At 39.6% G+C, this 7,718-nt stretch overlaps 1 non-coding gene across 1 annotated transcript; it reads right to left on the bottom strand.

Annotated features, from left to right (window-relative positions):
• Positions 1 to 2,793: 2,793 nt before the first annotated feature.
• TRNAS-ACU (transfer RNA serine (anticodon ACU)) lies at positions 2,794 to 2,866 on the bottom strand. The gene has a single exon. It is a non-coding gene; the product is annotated as a tRNA-Ser (tRNA).
• Positions 2,867 to 7,718: the final 4,852 nt, after the last annotated feature.

Raw genomic sequence — 7,718 nt, 5'->3', positions numbered from 1 at the left:
GGCATTTCCTTAGGAAGGTTTTACCTATTTTGCTGAAAAGATTTTACTCACTAAGGGAAAAAAATATATATATCATCTCAAGACAAAAGCATGTTAGGTAAGTGCTGGAAGAATTAATTTTCAGGTATTTAATTCCAGAATTTAATTAGATCTCCTTGAAAATAGATGTAATCAGTGTTCTCAGATTGAGACAAAAAGGATTTTCCTAAGAACAGATGAGCATGCTGACATCTTTTATTCGATTTTTTTCCCTGAGAGTATCTAGTATTCTTGGAAAACAGTTGAAGAGCCTCAAGAAAATAGAATGATGAGTGAAGATAAGCCTTTGGTGAGGAATTAGGAAGAATTTATAAATAGTTTTCAGGTGCTTTGTATACAGTACGTATTTTAAAGCTCTGTCCTGATTACGGAAGCTGAATGCATTTGTTACAAGTAGATTGGCTTGTGCATTCTCATCCAAATGATTATTTTTACTCATCTAATTAATGTATTATTTCTTCAGTGGCTCTTTTTTTTAATAGGAACTATCATATCAGAAATTCTTTCTTCTGACAAAGTGTTGTATTATATAATTTTATCCCCAAAGCTAATTTGCCATTTTAAACCATGTTTATGAAATGTTAAAAGCCTGTAGCGGGGGGCTGTAAAATGAGCCATTAAGGCTACATTATCAATGATCAACTACCGAAATACCTTTATTTTCTTTTAATTGCGTAATAATGGTAGGTACACCCTGGTAACTGCAAAATAATAACCATGGGACCAGCATCATTTAGTGATGAAAATATCTTTTGACTTCAAGGGATAAGGTAAATAAGGTCTATATACACGTGCTCATATTTTCCAGAACTTCTGGAAACAAGAACTTTGCATTTCAATATATTCCTTCCTTCATATAAAACTCAATAAAAGCTGCCTTAAATATAATGTAGAAACAGTTCAGTGTTGAACACACTCAGGTGTGGTTTTGCATTAGGGTACTGCAACCAACGCTACAACTTGAGATGCAGAAATGGCTTCTACTCTTGGAAAACATTCTATTTTTATTCAACAGATGCTTATTGAGCATCTACTGTGTGCCCAGATGCGATGCTAAGCCCTGGTGGTGCAGACACATACATTGGTTCTCCAGAGCCTAGGCTCTATAGATACTAAGATAGGCATGCTGGTTATATGAGAAATAGTGGACAAATCCTGCTTTCCAGCTCATTTAATCTCTAGCAGGTCATTTAATTTCTCAGCCTGTATCTTAGCAGTCAAAAGGGGACTTGCCTGAATCTCTTACTGACAAGTTTAGAAATCTATCAGACAAGATAGGATTTATCAAAATGGAGAATGAGATGCAGTAAACTAGCAGAAGACATTCTTACTAGTTCTGACTTTAAAAGATTAGAGGACTCGTTCATTACTGCAGAAAAATTGAACATGGAGAATGAATTATAGTGGAAAAAACGGTAGTTGGATCTTCTTTAATTTTAGTTTGCATTAAGGATAAAATACCACTGTGTTATAATTGTGAAGATTGTTTCTACAAGTAAGAAGAAAGGTAAACACACTTTCCTCCACTTTACCATGGGAGATGGTAAAAACCATGTGGTAGATGGAGGTCTGAATTAGGACACCTGGCTTCAGGTGAAATTTTGGTGAATTTTTAGGAAGTAACATGCTTTTTCTGGGCATCTGTTTCCTGATCTGTAGCTATTATATAAACAAATATTTGCATTTATATTTCTACCTGATATTTCATTTTATTAAATACTCAGTTGTCTATTTTAGTGAAGACATTCTGCAAGATTTTAGAGCAGTGGCAGATCAGTGTAGACAGGAATAAGACAAAAGTATGTGTCAGTGAAAAACAGTGATTTTTTTCACTATTTTGCTATTTCACTCTAAAGCTGAACTTTGGAGCCAGATTACCTGAGTACAAATCCTGGCTTTGTATAGACTGATCCTGGGCAAGTTTCTCAACTTCTTGTGCCTCAATTTTTTCATCTACAAAATGGGAACAATAATGTTATGTTCCTCATAGTGTTTTTGGGAGATTTAAATAAATTAATGTGTGTAAAGCTGCTGATAGCAGGGCCCCACACACATTTCTAGCATGGAGATTCCTACTAGAAGAATTAGGGGACTCTGTCATGACCACTGGGCACATTGTGACTAGCTCTGTGATGACAGCTGAGAGGAAAATGCTGGAAATTCTCAAAAGGGAATGGCATAATAAATGTGACTTTTGGGGAAATTGAATCTGATAGCCATATTCTGGTTGAATCTTTATTTATTGGTGCCATTAGGCTAGAGTTCTCTGCAAGAATAAGGTAAAAGCTCACGGGTATTTATCAAAGCCAGTAGTACTGGTGTCCTCTAAAAGGTGCCATACTGGTGAAAGAGTGGGCCAGGGTATGGGCCATGAAAAGGAAAACCATCTCTTTGGGCTTTCCTGTGTAAATCACAGGTAGGTGGTGGTGCTTGGGTCACTGGAGAGAGTTTGTTTTATAGTTAAATGGTCTGTTTTGTATAGAGAAGTTTTCTGTCAGTGCTTTTGTGAAATTTTACAAATCTTTTCAAAAACTAGTGTCTCTAGTTCAAGTGGTAACCAGGTAATTTGGGAGAGGAATAAGTAATTAACCTCATTTAAAACCTTTCAGTTTTATCTGTATAAATTATGGAAATATTAAAATATATGTGTATAAAATTCTTCATTGGCTATTATGCATACATCTTTGTTATAAGGTTTTAATTGCAATATACTCAATTTACAATGTTGTGAAGATTTTTGCTTTTTTTTTTTAATGGAGATACTGGGGATTGAACCCAGGACCTTGTGCACAGTAAGCACATGCTCTACCACTGAGCTATACCCTCCCCCCTTATAAATTTTTATTGCTATAAAAGATGTCCCTCTGCACAGCATACTACCTTAGCTTGTGTGGCACTGGTATTTGAGCAGGCACTGAGTCATCATTTTACTCTAGGTCCATTAATGTAGAACTCTTTAAAGAGTGCCTGTAAGAATTCAGCTACATTCAACTCATCTTATCTACCTTGATAAGTTTTTTTTTATATTAGAAGGGAACAAATATTGAACTGTGTAAATATTGCTCTAGCACTGGAAAACCATTTGTAAGCATTTCCAAACATGTAATCTTTCTCTGTTATCTCATTCTTCTCCTTCCTCGCTGCCCATCATCTTAGGAAATACCATCCATGAAAAACTAATTTCTCAGAAAACTCGAGCTATGATAAAGTAATGAATCTGGGCATATTGCAGTTTGATGAGTAAGAGAGAGAAGGTTCTTTTACAAGAAGCTGTGAAGGGAGGTTTTATTCTTTGTAAAATATAACCAAAGAATCTACTTGGCTTCAGGTATTGGCATTGGATGTCAACAGTGAAAGGTCATTCAAAGACAGAACCATAAACTTATAGCTCAAAAGATTTGGTAGGTTGGCAGCTGGAGGATAAACAGTGGATAGCATCTTGGGTGTCCAGATATAGTAAAGGTTGTTGAATAAAGTAGATGGAGCCACCACTTTGGTGGTTTCCATATTAGCTGAGAAGCAAATGCCAATGGTGTGTGTGTGTGTGTGTGAGTGAGTGATGCAGTTTTTTACCTTTTCCTTTTTTTTTACAAATTCACATTGTCCTCTGTTAACTTCTTCCCTTGTTTGGGCAGGACTGATCCTGACATCCTTTGTATCAGTCAGCAAAAATAGAAACCATACCAGATCATAAGGAAATTGCTTAAAGAAGTGTTGAAAAACTAGCTCTGAAATTCTACAAGACTGATACCTGCGGGAAGCAGCTGCCACCTCTGTGGTCAAGAGGGTGGGGAGGGGAAGGTATGGGCTTATTAGAACCAAGAAGCTTGGAGGAGGGGCTGGTGAAGTTGGGATCCAGATCTCTGGAGCTAGGGGGTTTTGTCCAGCTGCTGGTACTAAATCAGAAACTCAAAGAAGGAACATTGTGGAACTGGGACCTAGACCTCTGAGTAGATGCTTTGCCACCATTTCTGCCGTCTCTGAGGGGACACGGTGCGGCTGGTTTGGAAAGACCAAGAATGAGGTGGAACTGGAACCAACTGCCACTGCCAGGCCGGGGGACCATTGTTGAGTGACACCCACAGGAACAGCAAGCAAAACTGGAGGAAGCAAGTCCTCTATTTCTCCTCCAACCTTCTGGCCTCTTAGTTCCCTTGGCAGAGTCTGACATGGAAATGGCTGGCAAAGGAGAGAGAAATTTCCTGAATCCTGGCCTTAGCATCACCAAGCAGAGTACGGAAGGGTGGGTGTCTGTCTGAGAGCTAATAGGTTAATGACAGCACAAATGTTTTTATTAAGTTTTACTGTGATAAAGTATTCCTTAGGGAAGTACTACAGAGTCTCCCTCACCATGAAGGGGCATATGTACAGAAGTGTTTAAGCACAGGGTGAGTGGTGCCTATAAACTAGCATGATGGGAATAATTCAGGGAGAAAACTTGTATCTCTCTTGCCCCATTAGGGTTCAAGGATTGTTTTTAGTTTTTTAGAGATATCGTCTCATTTAATAATCCCAACAGCCCTCCCTTTTTAGGGAAATGGGATTATCTCTTTATTGCAAATGAAAAAAAAATCATGCTTAGAGGATTTCTGTAATGTCAGCCAGTGAGTAGAGGGTAGGATTTTGTCCAAGGTTTGTCTGACAGAAAAGGAAATATTGAGCTTTCCTCCTCTGCCATAATGTACAATAAGGCAAAACCAAGGAGTCAGAAGTACAGGTGGCCAACAAGTAGGGGGCACAGAACAACGGGATGGAAGTTACAAACACACAGGGTGAACTTGGTACTAAGGAAATGCCCATCCAGTCATGGAGGGTGCACTGAATTCAATTTCAGTGCATCAGGACTTCCCTCTAACCTTGCTTTCTGATTTGAGTAGTTCTGTCAAGCACTTGGGCTCTTCTCACTGTCTTCAAATCAAATTTCTGCTGCCATAAATGGCTATGACCAACAGTAGCCCACTTCGTTCTCATGCCTTTTGCCTCCCACCATGGGGCTTTTCTGTTACTGCTGTGACGTGAGACACCAGGACACAGGCCCAGCCCCCATTCATGTGAGACCAGAAGTGCAGGAGTTAATACCCTTTGGGCAACGGGTATAAAGAGAGATTAGAATATGTGGATAAAATTTCTCCTTCCTCTCCCTGGATGGATTCTAGATTTACAATATCCTGTGGCCTCTCTGAAGATATCCTATAAGGCTGAACAAACAGCCTGTCACATTCTGGCTGGTTCAGTAACACACTGTATTATATTTGCTCACCTGACATTCCTTTTCCCTCACTCTTGCAGCTTTGAGATTCCACTCCCCAATCAAATGGTAGCACAGTCAGCTTTTACAAAGACTTTTCCTGGGGAAAGGAGATTGCTGGTTATGGGGGAGGGTTCCAGGCTAAGACAATGAGATGTACTTTTATGTGTGTGTGTTTCTGAAAGTACTCCCCAATATTGATCATTTTAGGCACTTAGGTGGAAGTGAGGAGTAGATAAAACAAGATAGAGAGAGGAGTTCTAGGGGAGAAGTGAGGGTAGGTTTGACATCTCCTGTCTCTCCGGAATAAAAGCTTGTCATCCAGCAGATCAGTTCCTGTGCTGATAATTCAAAATAAATTTCCTCAAATGAGGCCTCCTGTGTAATAAAGCTCTACTCCCGTGGAACTTTTCTACTGTCAATTAAACTTCTGTTGGTGTTCATACAATCCCAGAGTCTCTGAAGAGCCAACTCCTACTCAGAATTGATGACTCATCTCTCATCACCTCACTGGGAAGAGTTTGCTGGCCTCTTTCCTTTCTGCCAAACTTCTGAGACTGTTAGGATGCCCTCATCTATGTATTTGAGGTCTTTTAAAATTTCTGTTATGGCAAAAATCATTCTGTTTCTGCATAATATGGAGAGATTCTGGAAGCAGAGACTACACCTTGGTCAGTGCTGAGTTTCTAGAAGCTCACAGAAACCTGGCACACAGTAGGCATTTAATATTTGTTGACTCCACTGACTGAACTAAAGGGTTCATGAGGAACCTACTCAGGTTCCTAAGCTTTTTCAATACCCTCTTAAACAAATCCCATGAGACATTGCTAACTCAGGCTTACATCTTATGTGAGTGTAACACACACTAGCCCACATGAGGAACTATCATGGCAACAAAGGTTCAATGGTATTAAAATACTTACATCTCTGCCAATTTTCACAGCTCCCCACCAATTAATTTTTGAGGTTAAGTCTTTGAAAGCCCTGATGAAAAGCTAATTTGAAAGCATCAGACCAATATATCAGATTTAGATGAGCCCCAATTCTCTGCTAAATAGACACAGAAACCAGATTTGGACCTCGTCAGCCTATCGGTAGAAACTAAGACCTGTCCACCCTGCCTCATAGCTTTATTCTAATAACAAGTGCCTCCAAAGCAAAGAAAGATACTGATTGGCCTCCAGGATCCAGGAAGAGCAGAAAGAATAAAGGGTGAAGGAAAGACAGAAAGGAAGTAGACTTAATGCACTAGAAACAAAAAGAGGGAACCTGAAACACTTTGGTCTTTGGAGTACCGGAGGGAAAGGAGCCTAGGACAAGTAGGGCTGGGAGGAATATCAAGGCAGGACTCCATCTGGTAACAGGGTTGTCCTTGGGAGACTGCAAGTGCCTAAGGGAAGCGAAGGTCAATCATAAATGCCTGAGCATAGACAGCCTCAGACAGGACATGGGGAAGACTTTCATACACATCACAGCCATGACCAGGCACCTGGCCTAGGCAACCTGCTTTCGAGAAAGAGCTGTAGCTGCCGGATGATCAGTCATTTAACAGTCTAATGAACGACTCCAGGTCTCATAGCACTTCTTTTCACAGGTTATATAGTATTAAGAGATGGGGAGGGTCCTGCATATTTTTTAAAAAATTTGTGTTTTTACCTTGGCTCTACCATTTACTACTGTTGTGACCATCTGAGTTTAGTTCTTTAACCTCCACCTGTCTCAGTTGTTACATCCTTAAAGTGAAGACAGTAACAGCATTTACTACAGGATTATCGAGAACAGTAGGGAAACAATGCAGGTGCAGCATTTGTCCTGGTAGGTCATGAATGTTCCATAACTGCTCACTGTTCATCATGTTGTGATTTTCCGAGTCCAGTTCTTGGAAGTACATCCTCCAACTTTGTGATTTGAATAATAAGGATGCATTTTAAAAAACCAGAAAGATTCCGAATCCTCAGTAATATGGACATCTGCTTCCTGGGACCTAGAAGATAATCACTATTTTTCGCAAAGCTGCTAAAAATCCACTATATTTTAAATGACCTTTATCAAGTGCTGTCCTGGTCTGGGGAGGCGGGGGAGCGACTTGAAGGTGAAATACCCCGTTAGCAATCCCCCAGGTGAATGGAAAATTTAAAATAATATTCTAATGATTCATTGTACATTACTACGCCCCATTAGGTGCCTACATTACATCTTAGGGCACAATCAATATCTGTCATCTTGCTTATGGCTTTGGTGCTAGAGCGGTTCAATTTCATTTTGCAACTCTCATGCCCGTGAAGCTGTAGCTCAGGTGTCATACGATAAAATATTACTCAGAAGTACATATTCACTTCTAAAGCAGAGTGGGAAATAATTGATGAAGAAGGTGTCTTTCCATCTGGTCAAACATCATTAAAGTGAGGATACGAATGATACGAGAAAAAAG

The sequence above is a fragment of the Vicugna pacos genome, chromosome 5 (assembly GCF_048564905.1).
Source record: "Vicugna pacos chromosome 5, VicPac4, whole genome shotgun sequence".
Taxonomy (NCBI): Eukaryota; Metazoa; Chordata; class Mammalia; order Artiodactyla; family Camelidae; genus Vicugna; species Vicugna pacos.
This window is presented reverse-complemented; position numbering and strand designations above follow the sequence as displayed.